This window comes from Ursus americanus, chromosome 25 (assembly GCF_024610735.1).
Source record: "Ursus americanus isolate L20-20 chromosome 25, mUrsAme1.1.p, whole genome shotgun sequence".
NCBI lineage: Eukaryota > Metazoa > Chordata > Mammalia > Carnivora > Ursidae > Ursus > Ursus americanus.
Window position 1 is genome coordinate 1459244 of NC_142151.1, and position 22608 is coordinate 1481851.

The 22608-nt window shown below is 44.1% G+C and overlaps 1 protein-coding gene across 24 annotated transcripts in view; it reads left to right on the plus strand.

The window, feature by feature from the left end:
- Window positions 1–1900: 1900 nt before the first annotated feature.
- Window positions 1901–22608, plus strand: part of MICAL3 (microtubule associated monooxygenase, calponin and LIM domain containing 3) — a 199947-nt gene continuing 179239 nt past the window's right edge. For 17 of the 24 annotated variants that reach the window (XM_087855464.1, XM_087855447.1, XM_087855443.1 and 14 more), the window contains exon 1: window positions 1902–2080. The gene's annotated coding sequence lies outside the window, so the exon portion shown is untranslated. Of the gene's footprint in view, window positions 2081–22608 lie in introns of all 24 variants that reach the window. The other 7 variants (XM_087855455.1, XM_087855456.1, XM_045775269.2 and 4 more) reach the window with 3 other exon arrangements.

Consider the following 22608-nt stretch of genomic DNA (forward strand, 5'->3'; position numbering starts at 1 on the left):
TGAACTGAGCTTTCTTCCTCACTGCAGACAAACTGCTCCTAACCTTCCCGACATGGTTATTTTGAGGCTGAAATGATATTATAGGTATAGATATGTGAAAAATGATATAAGTGTATGACATTATCTTTTGTATGGAATGACGTAGATTCTTAAGAAATAGGAGACAGTATTGCACTATGGGGTTGTGAAGGCAGAAACCACAGTTAGACCTTGACTGTGTGTACTTGGACAAACCAGCTTCTCTAAGACTCACTTTCTCTCCATGAAACAGGAATAATAACAGCACTTCATAGAGTTCTTGTGATGGTGTAATAATGATACATGCAGAGCACTTCCCACAGTACTTAGCACATAGTAAGCATTTAATGAATGTAAGCAGCTGCTGCTGTAGCTATATTAATAAAAATTGCATATTGGGGCAGAAACTCAGGGTTATGGTGGCACTGAGTAGAAATGGGAGCTCTATGAGCTAGCAGCTTCCGTTAATCAACCTGGGAAGACTTCAGGGAGAAACCGGACTTTCTAGAACTCACTGAATAATAGTTGGAAGATGAGTTGAGGGTATGTGTATGGAGAGTGGAGCTATTAGAAAAGTATCCCAAACATCTCATGTAATTTGGAAGAAGGTTGAGTGGATGTAGGGCGAGCAGATGACGGAAGGTTGAAAAGTTCTGAAAAATCAAGGTGGAGTTGGTCTGAAGTTTGGTGGCCAAAAGGTAGGCCTAGCTGCCTGTATAAAGCTCTAAAATAGAGCAGATTAGCCCCCAAGGGATGTTTTCAAAGTCTTGAATTGGACATGTAGTGTGACTAAAAGCATAATTGCCCATGAATAGTTGAATGGTATGCCAGACACTTCAGACAGCACTTCAGCAACTCTAATGAGGACTGCCTAGCGAGCTTTGCTGCGAAAGGCAGGGATTCTGGATGGTTCAACAGGTGTAGTAATTATGAATTGAAATTTTGATATTGTGGAGGAAGAAAGAAGAAGAAAAGGTGACTCTTGGAAGAGTAGAAATTATGAGATATTTGTGGGGGGGAGTAGAGAGTTGGGGTGCTCTCCACACGTAAGAAGAATGCTTTGCTTTAAGAGAGAAGGGACAAAGAATATTGAATTTGTCTTTACAAAAGATGGCGTTTATAATGTCTGTATAAAGGATTTGGTGTCTGAAAGTCTATCTAACTTTCAACCAACGTTCTTTAAGATGGGGGAGCATGCCGGAAATTGAAGAATATATGTAAAAATTGCTAAGCCCACGCGAAGGATTATAGCGTCACAGAATAGGAAAAGGACCAATATTGTCATTGGATTAGATGAGGAAACTGAGGCTGAGAGTAATCTACCGAAAGTCACACACAGATAATCCGGTTCAATTCTGTCTATATTTTGTTTTAGCTCTAACCCAAAAATCTGAGGATCCCCTAATCTCTTTGTTTCCCGTCTGGATAAAATCAGGAAGAAAATTCTGGTTTTGTTTTGTGGCTGCTTCTGAGGGCAACAAACCAGTTCCCTTTAAACGCATCCTCTCTTCTCCCCTTCTGGCAGGTTTGATATGCCCACCGTGTTTTTCCATTGGCCATTTTGTGTGGTTCCTCGCTCCCTTCCAAGATTCCCAACCAATCAACTCCTCGCTTTCTCACTTGGGCCGGCTTTGAGGAATGTACCATATGGACCATGCGGGGGGGTAAAGAGGAGGAAGGGAGTGGCGACAGTCCATTTCTTTACCTTTGCATATAGTCTTGAGATTCTGGCAAAGTCTGAGCCTACAGGTAGCAACGGCAACCCTGAGGGAGGGAACCGCTTGCCAGTTTCAGAGGCGCACTTAGATCTGGCGCCCCCGAGGCTGGGGTCCTATGGTCAAGGCTGAAGGGCCGCAGCCCCCGCCCTCCCATGTGCCCGCCCAGCCGGCGGCCGCGCCGCTGCTTCAGCTGCTGCCGCTGCTGCTGCTGCTGCTGCTGTTGCCCGCGCGGACGCTGAGGCTGGCGCGCGGGGGCTGCGGGGCTGCGGGCCCGGAGCGGGTCTCGGCGGCCCGGGCCGGCCAGGGAACGCCGGCGCCGGGGGACACACCAGCATGAGGCGGAGGTGAGGACAGGGCTTCGGGACCTAGACCGGCCCCAACCGTTCCATGGGGGCCGCATCCGACCCGCGCCCCGAGCGCAGGGTTTCCGGGGCCCCCAGAGGGCGGCTGTAGAGCCGGCGACCGCCGCGACCGGACCTGTAGCTGAAGACCTCTCCCCTGGGCAGCCTGGAGGGCTCGGGACCCGCCGTGGGCGCTTGGCGCCTCCTTCTGGCGGCCCCGTCGAGCCCTTTCCCTAGCTAGGCGGCAGAGCCGACGAGGAAGCCCCTCCTCGCGCTTCCCCCACCCTCCTGGCCCCTGTCCTTGACCTCCAGGAGTTGGATGTTCGGTCAAGTGCGCCCCGCGTGCCCCGGAGTGCCAGGGGAGCGGGGGGTGGGGGAAGGCTTCCAGCGTCTTGTGGGAGTGGGAGGGAGAGTGGCTGGGACTGAGTGTTCTGGAGAAGCTTTGGGGGCGAGGGCGAAGATCTCTTAACTAGCGTCCGGAGGCTTAGGGATGGGGTGCGTCCTGCCCTGCCGCCTCAGCCCAACCCCGGGCCATTGGCCTTCCAGTCGAGCTGGGGTATGGGGCTCCTCTGTTGCACCGTGGCCAGGCGAGCGCCGGCCTCCAGGGGGTAGGTCCTTGTCTTGATATCCTTGATTTGGAGTCTAGCAGGGGCTGAGGGTGGGTTGCTGGGTCGTTCTGGGCAGGTGGCCACGAGAACCATGAAGTGCTTTTTCCTTTTATTTTCTTAGGGTAGTGGTGGACTGGGTGAGATGATGGCAGCCACATACGTCACTTATCTATGAGCCATCCCCCCTTTGCCTAACTGCCTTACAAGGTGATAGTGTTATTGGAGGTCTGTGTGGTACACTGTAAATTCCTAGTTTAAAAACCACTTCGAGGAGCCCTTACACACATCAGAGGCTCGCCTTGTGTTAGCAGAAAGCCAGACGTAGTGATAGCCTTTGCAGGTTCTGGCTTTGCAGGTTCTGGCATGGATGGTAAACTAGTCATCACAATTGTTTGTTGGGCCCCTCAGGCAAGGCCTCTACATCCTCCCATTAGGGGGCACGGATTAGCCCTCTGTCTTGGATGGTTTTTCTCCAGAGGTTTAATTCAGGGAAAGTGTTTCCAAGAATGCAGATCACAGTTCCGTTCTTTTAATGCTGCTGTTTAACACAGACATTAATTAAGGTTAACTTGAGGTGCTGTGAAAAGTAACAGGGTATTGTGGAAAGTGTCTTTTTAAAATAAGGCTTATTACTTTTTTCTTTTTTAGTGGTTTGTAGATGGAGAGAATGGCATTTAAACATGAGAACATCCGTGTGTATTTGGTCCCATCTGACAGTTTGCTATGTAGACAATCATTTAGGATGATGGCTTGTACCCCAAGGATGAGAATGAGTTGGGTTTTATAGTGAGAAAATATTTTGCATTGTTGCTGCCAGCAGGAAGGCTTTGCCCTCTCATTACCTGGCCACACAGATGCCAATTCTGTATTGTGGTTGCTTTCTCCTGTGGGCACATCTGTAAAAAGCCTTTAAGAGGATATTATAAATTCTGTATTTGATTGTCAAATGTACTCTCAGGTGAGAAATTTGAGATTGTTTCAGCCCTAAGTGAATTCTTATTGGAACACATTGAACTTTTTTGATAGTATAATAAATAACTACGGTTAATTCCAGAATTATAGGAAAAACATAGTGTGGGTATTCCTCTTGCAAATGATCTTGAGGAATATGGACCTGGTTCCTGTCCAGTTTTACAGATAAGGAACTAGGGTTTGCTGAGACCCTAGGTTGAAGGAGTGAGAGCAGGGCTGGCACTCAAACCTGGGCTGTCAGGTTTCGAAGTGTGTGCTCTTAACTCCCAAGCTTTAGTGGTGACTAAAGAGCAGATGTCAGTCCCTAACTCCTGTAGCTGGTGCCTCCCTGGGGCCTGATGAGCCGTGATTGTACTGAGGCTTTATTTTTCATTGATGTAAAGTTATCGCACCCTGGACTTTTTCTTGAGCCAGAAGCATTCTTCTAGCCAGGTGGAGAGTCATTACTTTAGAAAAAAATAATTAGAGCTGAAAAAGCATCTATATTTGGAGAGTATGAAGTATTTAGTAAGACCAGAAGGTGAGAATACGGACAGAGAGAAGCAAGGTGGTTTGTGGACAGGAAATTTGTGATTTTCTAACTCAGGGGATATCTTTAGTACCCAGGCTTTTTAAACTTACCTTGTGGGTTGAAATTGTAAACCTGGAGGCATGGCGGCACTGGGCTAAAATCTGTGTAATAAGGCTCTCAGTTTCTCCTTTAGATGGCAAGGTTGAAATTCTGATTCCTTTTCAGTCTTTAGCTTCTACAAATAATGCAGTAAGTTTTGGGAATGATGGGGATATTGTTTGGAAATTTACCTAAACTCTCTGTGGACTTCCCCTTCTTCCATGCTCCCCTCCCCCATCTTCGGTTCCACTTTTCAGAATTCAGCTCTGATCCTGTAGAGTTGGGTGGAATGGTGGAGGGTGTCAGGCTCTGTGATGCTTGGGATATACCAGTGGGTAGAACATCCCTACCCCCGTGGGCTCAGCTGTACATGGCTTGCTCTTTTCATGGTTTGGGCTTTAGCTATCTTTGGGTATGAAGGCTTGTAGTCATCAAGAAACTGGGGAGGGAGGACAGGGAAACTGTCACCCCAAACCCTGCAATTCATTGACTTGTTGTCATTGTGGAGTCAGAATTTCACAGAGGAAACTGCCACAATTTACAAAAAAATAAAAGTGGGGCATGTGGGTGGCTCAGCCGTTGAGCGTCTGCCTTCCTGCCTTCAGCTCAGGTCATTGGGATCGAGCCCCTGCTCGGCAGTAAGCCTGCTTCTCCCTCTCACACTCCCCTTGCTTGTGTACCCTCTCTTGCTGTCTCTGTCAAATAAATAAAATCTTGAAAAAATAAATAAAAGTGGTGATAATCAAATTACAGAAGGGAGGAGAAGTAGGACTGTTGGTTAGTACCTGGCTGACAGGTAGAAGAGGAAGGGCAGGAGCTTCTGCTAAGTATTAAGTTCTGTAGTAAGAACAACTGGGTCTCCCTGCATCCTTCTTGCAGGGCCTGCTCAGCGTCTATCACAGGAAGGGAGAAGTGAGCATGTCTTGGTGTGTGAATGGAAGCCAGGAAAGGAGTCTTTCTTCATTAGATAGGTCTACAGAGGTCTATTTAATTGTATATCCAATGAAAGATCTGGTTTGGTTAACTCTGGAAGGAGACAGACAGCAGGTGGTTAACTAGTGGCTTTTATTGACTTCTTTACTATTTTAAATAATAACTAAAAGGCAAAGCGAAGCTTTGTGTGGTCCCAGCCTTGTCCTCTCTTCTGCCCTGCTTCTTTTCTGTTATTGATTTAAGTAAAGTATGGAGGAAGCTTGAGTTTGGGGAGGTCTTCCCTGTGTCAGTGTTGGAGCTTGAGAAAAAAAGAGGAGCAGAGTAATTAACCAAAAGGATGATCAACGGTAGGCAATACTTCCAGCTCCTGTAGCCCCTCTGCGTTACCGCAATAAACCTTCAGTGCAGACTGCTCCCAGCCTACAAAACGCTGACTTGGGAAGGTCCCAGCTGCACTCTTCCCTGTCTTTCCCCCTCATTTCTCTCACCTCCTTCACCAAAGCTGCCTTTGATTGAGAATTGTTGGGTTTGTGAGTGGAAAAGGAAAAGAAGCAAGAAAAGTAGCAACATGATGATAATGACGTTAGCACTGGTAGCAGCAGCAGGCACTTAGAGACAATTGCCTGTGTACCAGGCTCTGCATGGACGAACTCATTCAGTCCTCGCAACAGTCGTAGAGGGTAGGTGCTGTGAGGATCACTGCTTTCTACATGAGGAAGCCACTTCAGGCTTAGTAGGCATTTGGTTCCAGATTTGTGCTCTCACGGGCCAGTTAAGGGCAGCTGACTTGGGTAGACTTGCACCTAAAAGAGTTTCTCCGTCCTGAAGGTCACCTTTCCTCTGTTACAACCTTCCCTCCATTTTCACATTTAACTCTCTCTTTACTTTTACGTTATCATCTGAAATGCTACTGGAGAGATGCGTTTAGGTTAACTGGTATATTCCGTTAAAATTGGGGCAGAGTCAGAGAAGGTAATTCTGAAGCATTTAGAGGGGCCTAGGTGGGCTTCCAAAAAGGGATACCTAGGACAGTGTAAAGAGTCTTCAGGGACCCAGGGGCTGGACCATGGGGTCTAGAAGGAGTATTGATTATAGCACTGCTCCCAGAAAAGATGAAGAACCCTTTCCTTTCCCTCCTCTACCTTTTTGCTTGGCATGGGTTGCTGATTCCCAAGACCTAGAACCCGAGCAAGCCCTCTCACTGCCCTAGCTCAACGACTTTACGGATGATTTAAATTTCATTTTCTTACTTAATTAAATAAGCTAGTCTGGGGTCCTAACCATATTTGGAACAGAACCTTTTACCCAGTTTGGTCATAACTGGTCAGGGTCATTTCTTTCCCTGTGAAAAAGGAAAAGGGGTGTATTGTGACTAGTGACAAGGACATGTGCCAGTTTGTTTCCAAACAGGTTTTTCTCAAAACCAGACTTGTAGAGGAAGGGGGAAAAAATTAACCTTCTGCTTTTGGCATTTTGAGCATCTTTAGACAAGTGAATCGTGTGGACAGTTATGTAGTAATAGCTGTCACTTACTGAGTGTTACTGTGGGCCAGATGCCATGCCAAATGCTTTCGTATACACACATCATATCTAGTCTTCAGGTAGGTACTGTCGCTCCTGTTTTATCATAGGAAAACTGTTCCAGAGAGGGTAAGGTCCATAAGTTGCAGAGGCTGGATGACTCTAAATCACCTCGTTGTAAAGTGAAATGTTGATGGAGCAAAAGGAAGACAAAATGGGGACGAAAAAGACAGTATTGGGCAGGGCAAAGAAATTCATGAGATGGCAACATGAATCAGCCCCCAGGATTTACTTGTTCACCTCCCTGGGCTGGGTGGGGCACCAAGAAGCCCATGGACCTCAACCACCCTCAGGGAGCCAGGGAACGAAGAAATTTCATAACCTAAGAGTTTTAGGTTACACACTGGGACTTGGTTTTAGTGTGCATTTATTGAATAAGTGCTATATAATAAAGCAAGTGCCAGGTAGTAAAACAATGTCTACCTATAAGAAGTTACCATACTTCAGGGCAGGCTGACACAAATCCAGAAAACCATAGTGTGCTATAATAAGTGACTTCACTGGCCAGGGAGCCCTGAACGTGGAGTAGTGAGAAAATTTATACTTACTGCCAAAATATTTCTTCTTGATTCAGTTTTGTTCATTTCATGCACATAAGATTGAGAATTTCCGAAATTTACCCACCTCCGTGGCTGTCGTTTCTGGAATGTTTGTGTTTTAGCAAACAGAGGATCTCTTTGCAGCTCCTCTCTGAGGACCAGCCCTGCACCTTGGTAGCAGGAAAGGCTGGGGCCACCTCCCTTTCCTGCAGGTTGCCCTTAGACCCATCACTACTGCTGATCTGTCGGGTTTGGTGTGCTTGTCCTTGCGTAATCACTGCTTGCTTGGAGGTAGGTACAGATGCTCCAAAAGACCAGTAGCCCTTGCTAGAGGAGTGTATTGCTGGGCTGTGCCCTTTCCAGGTGTTCTAGTAGGGGTGGGAGCAGTTCTGGGCATGGGAATTAAATCAGACCATGTTACCACTGTGGCTCCTTTCTAACTCTAGGACCACATCACTGTGCCAACAGTGACCTGGGCACCCAGTGGTAGCCTTGTAGTGATTGGTATCTGCCAGCCCTCCTACTCCTCCATCTTCCTTACGTATCTCCTTGTCATGTGCTATATTTGAAAACTGATATATTGTGAAAAAGGGGTAATGGGGCTTGTTATTGCTTGATATGCTTAGTGAGATAGTTTTTGCTTATGTTTTAATCTTTTATAAGACCTTTGATCACTATGATTGGGTCCATTCAAGTAGAAATTACTTATGTCTCCTGGAAATTGAGTTGACTCAGTTTGGTAATAATACTTAGGATTCTTTTGCATGCTGCTAATGAAAAGTTCTCTCTGTCCATGACCAGTGACTCTAGAGAAGTGTTCATCAGTTTAAAGGTATCCCTTGCGTTAAGCAAACTTGATGTATGGAAATTGTATTGACTTCCAAAATACAATAGTGTGTGTCTGTACTTCTTGGCTTTAAATTTAATTCTTCACAGTAAAGGAATTTTGCAACAGAATTTTCTCTCTAGGAATTTAAAATTTTACTTTTTCTGTATACAACTTTTTCAGACAGTCTGATTTTCCACCATCGGTGAAAATGACTGCGTCACTTACCTGCGTGGACCCTCTCCATCCCCCAGTATGTGTGCAGCCTCAGAGCCACAGGAGTTACTGGGCTCTCCCTTTACAGGCTCCCAGGTCTATCATCCCGGCTTGTTGGTGCGACAGACAGAACCAGATGCTGTTATGGCCGTCAGGGCGCATCCTGGCAGCGTCTGGCTGGCCAGCTTCTGCTCATGCAGTATTCATTTGCCCACCAGGATTCATCTGGACCATCTCTGTGCTGCCTCACTTGGCTCCATGCACACTTTCCTTCATCCTTGTCTCCACATTATTTCTGCAGGCTTTCATGAGGCCCAAATGCTTGGGCAAAGGCAACAGGCAAGAAAATGCAGGGTGAAGTGTAGATCATTCCCTACTAGTAGAGTAAAGCAGGCCAAGGGTTTTGCCTAAAAACCTTACTTATATTGAAGTATGGGACAGGTGGGAAAGGAACTAATACATCAGGAGTCTACTTCATAAAAACACTTTATGGCATAATCTCCTTTGATCCTTAACAACAGTTAAGTATATGGTGCCCACTTAACAGGTTGAGAAACATGAGGCTCAGTGAGATGAGATGACTTGCCTGATATCTCTCAGCCCGTGAATGTTGGAGCTAAATTAGATTAAAAAGACCAAAATGTGGAGTGGTTATGAACAAGAACACTGGAGGGGCGCCTGGGTGGCTCAGATCATGATCCCAGGGTCCTGGGATCGAGCCCCACATTGGGCTCTCTGCACAGTGGGGAGCCTGCTTCTCTTTCTCCCTCTTCCTGCCGCTCTGCCTACTTGTGTTCTGTCTCTCTGTCAAATAAGTAAATCTTTAAAAAAAAAAAAGAACATGAACACTGGAACTAGACTGTTCTGCACCATTTACTAGGGTGCATGACTTTGGGTGTGTACTTTAACCTCCTTGGGCCTCAGTTTCTTCGTCTGTGCAGTGGCACAACAATCCTATTCACTTTATTTGGTTGTAAGCACGTAGAATTCTGCTAGTTACCCATTGAGCACCCTACATGTTAGCTAATACTGTTAGTGACTGTTGCTTATGAAGTTTGGAGCAGAATACTGAGACATTGGGTTTCTTCTCCTCCAGGGACAGAGCATGTGTGGGTTCATGCTTAATATAAAAGTACCCTCAAATGCCCCCTGCCTTCAGCTTCTGCTCTCTACCTTATCACTCTCGGCCTTATCCAAGGTTAACTCTGCCTTCTTTTTCTTATTACCAACTATTAGTCTTCCTGGAATAATCTGTTTATTAATTTATCATATTTTGGTCTCTTCTTCCACGTGTTGCACTATACTGGGTATTAGGACAGGGCACAGGTTTATAGAAAAATATGACCTTACCCTGTTCTTGACGAATTCATCTGCTTCAGAAGATACAGTATAAATGTAAAAAAAGTTTGGGCAAAGTGGAAAGAAAAGCAATGAAATACCCAAGTGGCACAGACAGGTGACTCCAGTTTTAAGGACAATAACTACAGTTGACCCTTGAATAACATGGGTTTGAGCTGTGTGGGTCCACTTACATGCAGCTTTTTTTTTGATAAGTACAGTATGGTACTACAAATGTATTTTTCTTATGGTTTTCTTCATAACATTTTCTCTGGCTTACTTTAATCTAAGAATATAGTGCATAATGCATATAACATACAAAATATGTGTTAATCAACTGTTTAAGTTATCAGTAAGGCTTCTGGTCAACAGTAGGACATTAATGGCTAAGATTTGGGGGCGTCAAAAGTTACACGCAGATTTTCAACAGCGTGGAGGCTAGCACCCTCAACCCTCCATTGCTCAAGGGTCAACTGTGTTACCTTTTGAGGATTTATTATATACAAAGTGTTGGTTTAGATGCTATGTGTGCATCGCCTACCCTGCAAGTTAGGTAGGTGGTACTATCTCATACCTGCTTTGTAGATGAGGACTCAGAGATACAAGTGTCTTGTCCAAGGGCACACAGCAGGTGAGTGGGAAGAGCCTGGGGTTTGAACCCTAGTCCACACTGACTCACTTGGGCCTGTAGACTGTGTCCCAGGTGATTAGTAGGATTGTGTAGGTGCTGGTGTGTGCAAAGCTTGGAGTTGAGTGAGCAGGATGCATTGAGAGCGGTGAGGAGGCCAGCCTGACTGGGTTGCAGTTGAGTCCAGTGCTGGTGGACTGCTGTGCCACGTTCTGTCTGGGTGTTGGGAGATGAGTAAGACATGTTCCTTGCCCTCTTGGAATGTTTCTGTAGCTGGGGAGACAGACACACAAATAGATGATTTCAGGGTAGTGTGGTAAGAGCTGTGATGAGGGTAAGTATAGGGTGCTGTGGAAGCAGAGGAAAGGGAACCAGGAAATGCTCCCAGAGCTTTGAAAGGTAGGCTTAGCAGTTGAAGGCAAGAAGAGTTTTCTAAAAGGCAGAGAGTGGCATGAGCAAAGCCATGGCCTTTGTGGGCTTTTCTTGCTAAAAGCAAGTTTATTCACCTGATCTGGTGAATGCCGTGGGACAATGTGAAGTTTATAGGCAACCAGGAGTTCATCAGAGGTGTTGGAACACTGAGCAGCAGTGTGAAAATTGTATTTTGTGTCCGTTAATCTGGTGGAGGCGGGAAAGATGAAAGTCAAGCAAGACCACCTGTGGGAGGAGCTGGCAAACTTCCTACGAAGGGCCAGAAAGTAAATAGTTTAGGTTTCAGTGGGCCATGTGGTCTCTGATGCAGCTGCCCAGCTGCTATTGTAGTGGGACAGCAGCCACAGACAATTGGTGAACAAATGGGCATGGCTGTGTGCCAACAAAGCTTCATTTATGGCCCTCCAAATTTGAATTTCATATTAATTCTCACATGTCTCAGAATAGTCTTTGATTTTTTCCCCCTTGAGTCATTTAAAAATGTAAAACCCTTCTTTGTTTGCAGGTTGGATTTGGCCCACAAGTCATGGTTCGCCCACCCTGAGTGATCGGTAGTAATTCAGGTGTGACATGACAGGGAACTGGAACAAGTTGTTGGCAATGGAAATAGAGAGGAAGGGACTTGGTGCCAGAGACATTTTGGAAAGAGGACACTGATTAGATAGAAGAGATAAGGGGAGAGAAGAGCCCCAGGTGATGCCGAAGCTTCAAGTTTCATGCCTTCCCAGTCCCCTTTTGGTAAAACTGGCCTTATTTGGGGTACCTGGGGGGCTCAGTTGGTTCAGCGTCTGTCTTTGGCTCAGGTCATGATCTCGGGATCCTGGGATCGAGTTCCGCATTGGGCCCCCTGCTCAGCGAGGGGTCTGCTTCTCCCTCTCCCTCTCTTGTTCCCCCTGCTTGTGCTGTCTCACCTCCCTCTTTCTCTCAAAACAAAACACAAAAAAACTGGCCTTATTTTTCCATGTGCTGAGAATATGACTTGATTCGGGAGAAAAACCTGAGAGCATGACTTGATGCCAGAGAAAAGCCCAGAGATAGCGGCTGCCTTATGTGCTCCTCAACCTCTGTCAGCATTGTTCATTGTTCCAGTTGTTTCCCCGTGAGTGTCACTGTGCCAGCCCCCTCTGCTGCCTTGGCCTCTGGGTGCTTTAGGTGGGAGGTGGTTCCTGCTATTACTGGGAGAGCATGGCCACCTGTTTGTTGGGGCACAGGTAAAGTTCTGTTGTTGGATAACTTTCCTTTTATATACTTTCACATTTACAGAGAAGTTGCAAGAGCAACTTGTACCTGTTATCTAGGTCTGTTAAATTAGATTTTATTAATTGTTCACATTCTGTCCCATTTGCTTTTTTATTCTCTCCCCACTCTCCTCTCATTTTTGCTGACCCATTTGAAAGTTGGTGACATCGTGCCCCTTTTTACCATTAAAAACTTCAGCATGAATTTATCAAGAAAAAGGTAACCACAGTATGGTGATCAGCATCAGGAAAGTTAACACTGTTACAATCTAATTATGGTTTTTGGAGCCAACACACCTCTAATAGCTGTTACTCATAGACTGTTTGCCATTTGTAAGGAATGATGCTGTTACTCCCTCTAACAGTTGCAGACATAGGCAGCTACCTCCTCGGCTTTGGGGTCCCACGCTCCCACAATAGCAGTTCTCTAGGACTCATGCTTGGGCTGGTCACTGGGCTTCTGGAAAAGGAGAAGCAGTCCCGGGGCTAAAGGGTCACTTGTTATATTGAGCGGCCAAGCTGCCTAAGGGTAGGCACTGCCTTTACTTTCCGTGTACTTCCTGCCATTTCCTGATGCCTTCATGAGAAAGCTCATCTCCTAAATGGAACATAGCAGCCACAGCACCCACGCTCTCACTTACGGCTACAAACACGTTCTTTCTTTTGGCTTTCTTCTCCTCCGTTGCTCCTCAGCCTATGGAAAATGATTCATTTTGTTCTGGGCTTGATCTGGAAAATAAAACGGAATTAAATTGGAGTCATTTATTTTGGAAATAAAATGGGAGGAAAAGCTAAACTACCATTTCTTACTTAGAGCAAAAAGGGATTTTCTTTTTGTTTCCTTTATAGACTGAAACCAGAAATAGGGGAATGTGTGATGCATACTCTTTAGTTCCTTGTGAGTAGCGATAGCTTGTTGAGTTCCATGGAACTATGGGAAAAGGAATCTGGAAATTCTTCACCTGATGAGAAAGGAATAAAGGGAAGGCTTTTATCTTAAAGTAACGTGGGCGTCTCATTCCATTTACCTAAGTTCTGTATGACTTAACTAAATGCTTGGTCTTTGCCAGTGTGGATGTGATTGGGACCCTTCACTGTGTTCAGTCATTACTGACCTTCAGAGAACGCATACTTGTGATCCAGGACATCTGAAATCTGAGAGTCAGGGGTCCTCAGAGTCTTAGGTCGGGGAGGCCCTGTGCCCGCCATGGCGTGGGGGTGGGTCACAAAGGAGGATACAGGTGCCAGGTGCCTCTACATTCCCTGATCTCCTCGTCTACGTGAGAAAACCTTGACTCAGCTGTTGTGCAGTGAGCTCAAGTGAATCACTTAGTGGTTCTGTGTCACAGTTTTGCCATTTGCAAAGTAGAGAGATGTTGGCTATCAGCCATTTAAAGGGACATCCTGGAGGGGTGCCTGTGTGGCTCAGTCAGTTAAGCATCTGCCTTTGGCTCAGGTCATGATCCCAGGGTCCTGGGAGTCTGCTTCTCCCTCTCCCTTTGCCCTTCCCCCTGCTTGTGTTCTCTTTCTCTCAAATAAAGAAATAAAATCTTTAAAGGGATATCCTGGAGATAAAATTAGAGTATAACATTTGCAGGTGTGCTTGGAAACAAACTACAGGTACATACTGATACTTTCATAGGAGCAGTGTTAGCACAGATAGAGGTTACTGCTACCGCTAGTGCAGGAGGACTGATGGCCAGAGCTGTCTGAAGCTGCCCTCACAGGATCTGCTTGTCTTCTTTGTAGTTTATGGAATCCACAGAGGCAAGGCAGACGGATTCGGTAAACATTAACTTAAAAGTACTGAGGATGCACAAAGAGGGTAGAAGCTACAGGCTCTGTTCTTAGAGTTCACAGTTCATCTGGGGAGTCAAGATAAATAGTAAGAGAGCAGTTAGAGAACACCAAGCAAATACAGAGAATCTGGGGTAAACCACGTGTTGCTGAAAAGGCAGTGGTTACTCTTCCCCTTGCTCCCTGTGCTCTAGCATCTCTGGCTGCCTTGCTGTTCCTTGCACATCCCAGGCACTTGCCTCACACGTTTCCACAGACTGTTCGGTCTCCGTGAAGCAGTCTTCCCCACAATGTGCACGGTTGACCTCCTTTGGCTCTGCGTGCCTTTGCTTAAATGTTACTTGTGCCACCCAGTCTAAAATTTCAGTGTGTCCCCCAGTATTCTAAATTCCTTTTTTCCTGCTTTACTTTTTCCTTTTTTCTAGAGTACTTAAACCACCTTCTAGCATGTTTTACTTATTATTGAGAGGCATAGTAGCCTGGGCTCTGGAGCCAGACCGCCTGGGTTTAAGTCTTGGCTTCACCACTTAACTACTTATGTGAACTTGGGTAGATTATGGAACCCTGTTAGTCTCCACTTCCTCATTTCCAAGGATAATACCTAACTCATAGAATTTTAACGAGGATCAAACAAATTAATGTTTATTAATTAAATGCTTGGCCTAACACCTGACATGGAGTAAGCACTATATGAGTGTTTGATGAATACAGTTTTTACCGTCAAATGGAAGCTACCTGAGGTCACAGGCTTTATCTGTTTTGTCCTCTAATGGATCCCTGGCATTTAGAACAGGGCCTGGTGCGAAGAAGGCAGTAAGTACATGGATGAAATACAGCGACTGAAGAGGCTGTGGGTAAGTTGGTCTGGAAGGGGGAGTAGTGAGGTGTGGGCAGTGCTGTGGACCGCAGAAGCTAACCTGGGATCCCATTCCAGCTCTGCACTCTGTAATCTTGGGCCAGGGTCTTAATCTCTCCAAGGCTTGAGCTCTTGCTTCCCTTGCAGAGCTGTTAGCAGAATTAAATGAAAGAATATGCAATAAGTGCCAAGTGCGATACTGGCCTGGCTGGTAGCAGATGGTTGGTAAATGTTAGTTCTTTTCCTTCCTTAACACCCCTGGAAGAAGTGAGTCAGTGAAGGAAGCTGGTTGTTAGGGAGGAGCAGGGGAAATCCTGAGTCTAGGTGTAGAGAAGGGGAACAAAAACAAGATACTAGATAAAGATGTGTCCATCATCAACATGCCGGACTGAAGTGCTTAGTGAGAAGGGGCTGTTCATTGTCAAACTTTGATGTTAAGATGAGAGGTGTGGGGTTTTTTTTGGTAACTTTGTTTTGATACAGTTTCAGAAAAGTGAAAGAATAGTATAAGGAACTCTTATTTATCCAGAACCACCAGTTGTTTTCATTTTGCACCATTTGCTTTTCATATTTTTTTCTTCCTCTCCATATGAATTAAAGACACTGCATTCCTTGACTACTAAATACTTAAGTATTTATCTCCTAGGAAGAGGAATATTCTCTTAGATTTTGATAGGGAGCTTTAGGTTCTTAAATAGGGTAGTGGCACTGTGTGAAAAGTACTTGGGGAAGATGGCCTGGAGGCCTGGTGGGCCCATGGGCAGGCAGTTTAGGATAACTTCCCCTGGTGGGTAATGAAGACAGATTGATGACCAGAAATGGGGAAAGGGCGATAGACCTAGTAGATGTTTAGGAAATCCAGGGTATGTTCCTGCTTGGGATGGGGTGAAGATGACAACAAGGGGGAAAGAGGGCTCATATGTAGCAGTGCTACTGTCTGGGGAGGAGAGCAGCATGTATAATCTGAAAAAGCAAATTCAGCTTTATTTTATACTTGGAAAAATGAAACCTCACTCCTGGCTTTGTTCATATTATATACAGTCTAGAGAAGATAAAGGTCCACCAAATCCTGGCTGATGCAGTAGAGTCTATCTCCTGCCTTTTTAGAGGAGCCGCTGTGCCAGGCTTGTATTGTCAAAGGCATAGAGATACATGGTGTGATCTGAAGGACAGTGCAGTTGCTGATAGCTGGGGGAAGTACTTCAGGCTTTGTCTGTCATGAAAATAGTTAAGTAGAGATGAGCGTTCAGATAGTCTGATGTAGATCTAGGAGTCATTAGTGACAAAGACAGTTGATATGGAGTGGGGAGGTTGATGAGAAGCCAGGGACCAAAACCAGCTTTGTGAAGCAATCTACAGGGAACCAAGGAGAGGTGCGAAGACCAGAGAAAGAAACTTAAAGGGAGGGTAACAACAGTGATGTAGAAAGAAATAGCATTAGGAGGACCCAAACTGAGCTAACTAAAAGAGATCCAGGGAGTCGGTGAGTAAGCTCCCAGCAGTTCTCAATGCCGGCCCCAGTACCTTCTGGGGCCTGGAGATACTTGTTGGGCTCTGTTTTTTTCCAGAATAGGAGCCAGAACTCATGAGCTTTAAGGAACACCCAGGGTGCTAAACCAAATCAGACTGTTAAGGGATTTAAAATTAACTTTCCAGTGCCTAAGTGTTTTGTGGAAGAAATCTCAGGGAGAATTTATCAAAAATGTTTTACATCTGAGCTTATACTAAGTATTAAAAGATCCCCTCCTTTGAAAGATAATACGTTACATGGAAGATTGTGCTATTCTCTCTAGCATTCAAAATTCCCAGATAGAGTAAAATCTTGTTATAGGAAAGTCTTGATTCCCTCTAGAAGAGCAGACTCTTAGGAGTGAAGTAACTACAAGATTATGCTTTGTTTCCACAAATATGCATGGGCACCTTTTGTGTACTAAGCGCTGGGAGTATAGTAGTGAATCATGGCCTGCCTTTACCTTGTTAAATTTTCAGTAATTTTGCAGGTTGGTTGGTAAGTACAGACATTATTAAATATTAATTCTATAAACTTATAATTAAATAAATTATATTAAAAACAAGAGTAATAAATACTCAGAATTCATCACTTCCTTATTATTTTAGCATAAACAGTGCTCTGTCTCTTGTATCCATATGGTGGAGATACTATGTAACAGTGAGCTATGGTGAATTTCTTCCCTGCTCTGTGTGTCCTCTCAGAGATGTCAACTTGGTAGCTTGAAATTGGCCATGATGGGAGTATTTATATGTTAACATTGCAGTTCAAACCTAGTGGGTTTTTTTCCCTAGGATTTTATTTTTAAGTCATCTCTACACCCAGTGTGGGGCTCGAACTCACAGCCCTAAGATCAAGAGGTCCATGCTCTACCAACTGAGACAGCCAGGCACCCCCAAACTTAGTGTTTCTTGTCTGTAGCCATTATATTGTGAATTAGCACAAAAAAATGAAATATTCATCTGGTGTTTGAAAGCTAGTGTCCAGTTCAGCAAAGAAGTTGCTCATATCCTGTTTGATATACATACATCTTTCTTGTTCCAGTTTTATTTTACTCCTTAAAGTAAATGAAAATATCAACATTCACTTATTTATCAATTGCATCCATGAGTTGGCTGTAGATACAAGTTAGACAAAAATCTGTGACAGCATTCTGTGAGAACTGGCTATATGGAATTTATAGTAGAGTATTATGTATTTTATTACTTACACTTTATTATATATTACTACATATTTGTTACTATTCTGTATATTTTATTACCGTCGTATGCTACACATTTTTATATCAGTAAAATTTATTATAAATATAAACATATGTACACATAAATATACCTGTAAAGACTTGAGCATGTTTTTGGAGAATAGGTAGTTAAGCATTTACCAGCACCCCACCCTAGTGAGTTAAATAAACACTGCCTTCATGGAGCTCACAGTTTAGTGGGGGAGACAGACAAACAAGTATAGTCACAGAGATACCTAAGTGTGTGAAGAGCCTGCAGGAAGGATCAGTGCAGGGTCCAGTGAAAGCGTGGGTCAGAGTACTTCATCTGGGCTGGAGTGGGGAGATGCGTGAGGCCTCCCAGGGAAAAGGGTACGCAAGTTAAGCACACACTGCTAGCGAATGGGGAGTGGAGGAGTGCCTGGGGCAGGTTGAACAGTTCAGGCCTGCGGGAGGTTTGCGGGCTTGAGGAGCAAGCAAGCCGTTGGACTGAAGCATAATGATAAGAAAGAAGGAGGGGGGAGTTCTGGAAAGAAAGGTGGGCATGGACCACATTGTGTGGGTGCTTGCTGTAGATCATGTGAAAGTCGTGGTAACGATATAAGGATTCTGCTTTTATGCTGTTTGGCAGCTTAGATGCCAACGTCACTTTGGCCGACTAATGTGGTTTAAGAAATAAGAAAAGAGGCATTGATAAGGTTTTTTGTGAAGTAAGTACTTGAAGTTGACAAATATGAATTATCCACTTAACTGTATGCAGGGCAGGACTTGGTGCTAATGGTATTCAAGGAGACATAAATCATTAACACTGTCCTTGCCCACTAGGGATGTATTGCACGGTGGGGGTGAGGCAGAAACACATACAATGAACTGTAATATAGGGTGGCTTTAAACAAAATGCTGTGGAGGAAGCAATTAATTCTGATTGTGGGATGGGGAAGGCCATATGGACAAGGCATGATAGTTTTGTAATAATTTACTTGGGTGACCCCAGAAGAATATCCTACTTTTGACCAAAGGCTTTTACTGTCTCTATTTCCTGATTTATCTCCATCATCCACTGCCCTGAAGGTCTCTGCTTATTTCCTGAATGCCAGTTCTGTCTCTAACCAGGCTGCTAGAGAGGGACCACATCCCAGACTTCCCTTCTGTTCCTTGTAGCACCTGACCAGGAGCTCACATCATGTGCTTTCAGAAATATTTGTTGGCTTTTTATATTCACCAGCAAAGCATCTTAGAATCCAGGTTTAGAAGAAACTGTAGACTGAGAATATCAGCCTAATGCTTAGGGGGTGTGTGCTGGGCTGGGAGAAGGTGCTAGAGAGGGGCTCCTGTCTCCTCTAGGCTGGGACTTGTCTCACCGAAGTCACTAAATGCAGTGGCGATTTCCTCTAATGAAATCTTTGGTGAAAGACTCAACATTTCTATTTTCTTTATTTAACCAACATTTATTGAGTTCCTATTGTGTGCCAGGCCTTTGTGAGGAAAAGACGATGACATGGGTACTGTTCTCAGTTGGGTTTTTAAATAACTTTATTATGTAATTCACATATCATACATTTCATTCATTCAGATTATACAATTCACTGGTTCTTAGTGTATTCAAAGAGCTTAAACCATCACTCCAATCAATGTTAGAACATTTTTGTCATCCTCAAAAGAGACCCTATACCCATAGCACTGACTCTTTACTTCTCTCCAGCGCCCCTTCCCCTAGGCAGCCACTAATCTACTTTTCTGTCTCTCTAAATTTGTTACTCTGGATATTTCATATAAATGGAATCATACAATATGTGGTCTTTTGTGACTAGCCTATTTCATTTAGCAGAGTGTTTTACGGTTCATCCATATTGTGGCATGCACGAGACCTTCATTCCTTTGTATGGCCATTTTATGGATATACTCCATTTATCCATTCAACAGTTCTTCTTTGGGCTAATTTGAGTAATGTTGCTATGAACAGTCATATGCAAGTTTTTGTGTGGACATACGTTTTCATTTCTCTTGTGTATTTATATGTCTAGGAGTGAAATTGCTGGATCAGATGGTAACTCTGTGTTTAACATTTTGAGGAAGTGGCCTACCTATTTGCCGAAGTAGCTGCTCTATTTTGCCTTCCCACCAGAAATGTATGAGGGTTCCAGTCTCTCCACATCTCACCACTTGCTATTATCTGTCTTTTTGATTGTACCCATCCTAGTGGGTGCGAAGTTGTATTTCATTCTGGTTTTGATTTGCATTTCACTAGCGGTTAATGATGTTGAGCATCTTTTCATGTACTTATTGGCCATTTGTGTATCTTCTTTGGAGTAATATCTATTCAAATCCTTTGCCCATTTAAAAATTTGGGTTACTTTTTATTATTGAGTTGTAAGAGTTCTTTATATATTCTAGATAAAGTTCCTTATCGGATACACGATCTGCAAATATTTTACCCCATTCTGTGGGTTGTCTTTTCAGTTTCTTAATAGTATCCTTTTTGCTTTGGAGCGTAAAAGTTTAATTAATTTTGATGAGTCAAATTTGCCCTCAGTTCTTGAGTAAACCCAGATTTACATGACAGATTTCTATGCTTTCGGGTATTTCTGTTATATTTAACAAGTTTCTAGAGTTGAATAGTTTACAGCCAGTCTGATAACCTTTAATACTTGCAACTTCTTATGTTGGTGAGTTTGTTTTAGCTTTTATTTTTATTTTTTTAAAGATTTATTTATTTGAGAGAGGGAGAGAGAGAGAGACAGCACGCGCACACGTGCACGAGTGGGGGGGGAGGGGCAGAAAGAGAGGGAGAGAGAGAATGCCAAGGGGGCTCCATCTCACAACCCTGAGATTATGACCTGAGACGAAATCGGGAGTTGGATGCTTAACCAACTAAGCCACCCAGGTGGCTGTTTTAGCTTTTAGAAACTTAAAATCCTCTGAAAGCAAAGACTAAGGCATATGGGCTCTTTGTAGCATTTTAGTCACCATGTTGCTAGTAAAAATACAACTATAGGCTGATGAGTACTGAATCCATTGGGGCCAGGCTTCTGGGAATAATTGGATGTTGGACACAAGGGTATTGAGGTTATTTAAGCACAGGCCAGGGAAATGGAGCAGTGTCATTTCCTATTGTAATCTTAACTCCTTTGTGTTATCTAATAAGATTTTCGGCCATATTTACTCAGTAAGGCAAGGAATTTAATAGTAAGTCCATCTGGGTTATGTAGATAAGTTACCAGAATGAAATACTTAAACTGTCTCCTATCAGGATCTCTACAAAATATTTTAGTGGTCTACCTTCTCCCTATATCGTTCAGACAGGACTAAAAAGAAGACATTTTACTTACATAATAATGTTTGTTCTGTTGGCTGTTTTATTTGCTGCCTCCTCCTCGGAGCCACCTAGCCCCTCTAGGACGGTAAATACTGTTTCCTGTCAGTGAGGGAGCAAGCTCAGGGGGTGTGCAGCAGGGGCTGTTGCTTGTCCAAGATCACATTCCTACTATTAAGTAGGAGTGCTGGGGTCCCTTTTGGGGGACATACTTGGGATTGCTTGCAAATGTGGTATTTCAGAGCCTCATTTGTTCTGTATCCCTTTAGCTGTCTTTATCAGGTATTTCCATTTCTAAGTTGCGATACGTCAATGTGTGGAGTTTTTTCCTTTTCATGCATTTCATTTCCTTTTCTTACCATGTTCTGAACAGGTAGGTATAAATCATGCAGCTTGGGGCTGGGAGTGTGTGGAACATAAGAACAAAAATGTGAGAGGGAGAGGAAACCTGATTAATAATCAGGATAAGTGGAGAAGATGAGAAGTTCTGTCTTTCCAGCTGCAAGAAAGTAGTGGGAATTTATGAACTAGGAAGTGAATCAAGTAGGGTAGAAGGCAATTTAAAGATTCCCAGGCTTGTTCACTTCTTGTTACCCATGAGGTATCAAAATACTTGGATGCCTTTAGCAAGTGCAATTTTGAAATGAAGCATGGTCCCATATTCCCACTTTGAATTGGGCTGCCTGGGATCAAGTGGATGATAGTGGGTGATGATGCCATCTTGGATTGCTCTGGCCTTTGTCTTCCGTAGAAGCATACCATATGGTTTTGTGATCACAAGGTCAACCAGAGACTGACAGTTCTTTCAGAGAAGTCACTCTTGGAATGTTTTTGGAACCTGTGACACTTTGGCCTCTTTGCCTACTTTATTCTTGGTGAGGGCAGATACTTTGAAGATGGACATGATACGATTAAGTATGAGGACTCTAAAGTTGGTCTGCCTGGGTTAAGTTCCATCTTCTACTACTTAGAACTATGTGACCATGAGTACCTTACTAAATTTCTGTCTCTTCACCTATAAAATGTGTATATATTAGTACCTATCTCATGGGGTTTTGTGAGGATTAAATGAAATCCTGTGTGAAGTTCAAAGAACAGCATATAGAATAGGGCTTATCACATAGTAAGCACACATTAAATGTTAGCTGCTATTATTTGTTATTGCTGTTGCTATGAAATGACTACAACATTAATTTGGACCTAGCTTTTGTAAATGAAGTAGGCAATCAGGTTGGGTAGCAGTATTTTTAGTAAAACAGGAAGTGTGAGAAGAAATAAGCACCTCCTGTCTGTTAGGCCCTGTTGTGTAGGTTCTTACTTAGACTTCCTCAGTTAGTTCTCATGGCGGTCATGCAGGGTAGTTTATCAGCATCCTTGAGGGACATGCTCACGGCCCGTCAGCTGCTCAGGGTGGACCAGCTAGTCTTGGTCACACAGCTCTCAGGAGCTGGGCTTTCCCTTGACTCCTGTATTGCTTCCCTTGTCTCTGTTCACCTTGGCAGCCAAAGTAACAGGAAGGTCATTCTTCTTGTGAGCCTGTAATTTCAGTTATGCACATAAGCCATGGCCCAGAAGGAGGTAAGATTTCCAGGATATAACCTTTTTTAGGTGAGTCTTTTCTGTTGTGATGATTGAACATTGTAGAGGAGGACCTCAGGTGATTTCTCTTTTAAAAAGGTCCATGGTCATCCATTTCTAAGCCAGGTGCCCGTCGGTCTTCCTTGCCACCCACAGGCTGGAGGATGAATGTGGAAGGGGGTTCTTGCCCCATCCTCCACTGTCACAACATATAGGCCTCAGGATAAGTGCAGGTCTGGATGACCCTACCTGTGTCCTATCCTTTCTTGGGAAGGAACATGGGCTCAGTTACATATTCCCTAGAAATAAGTCCCTTATCAGATATATGATTTGCAGA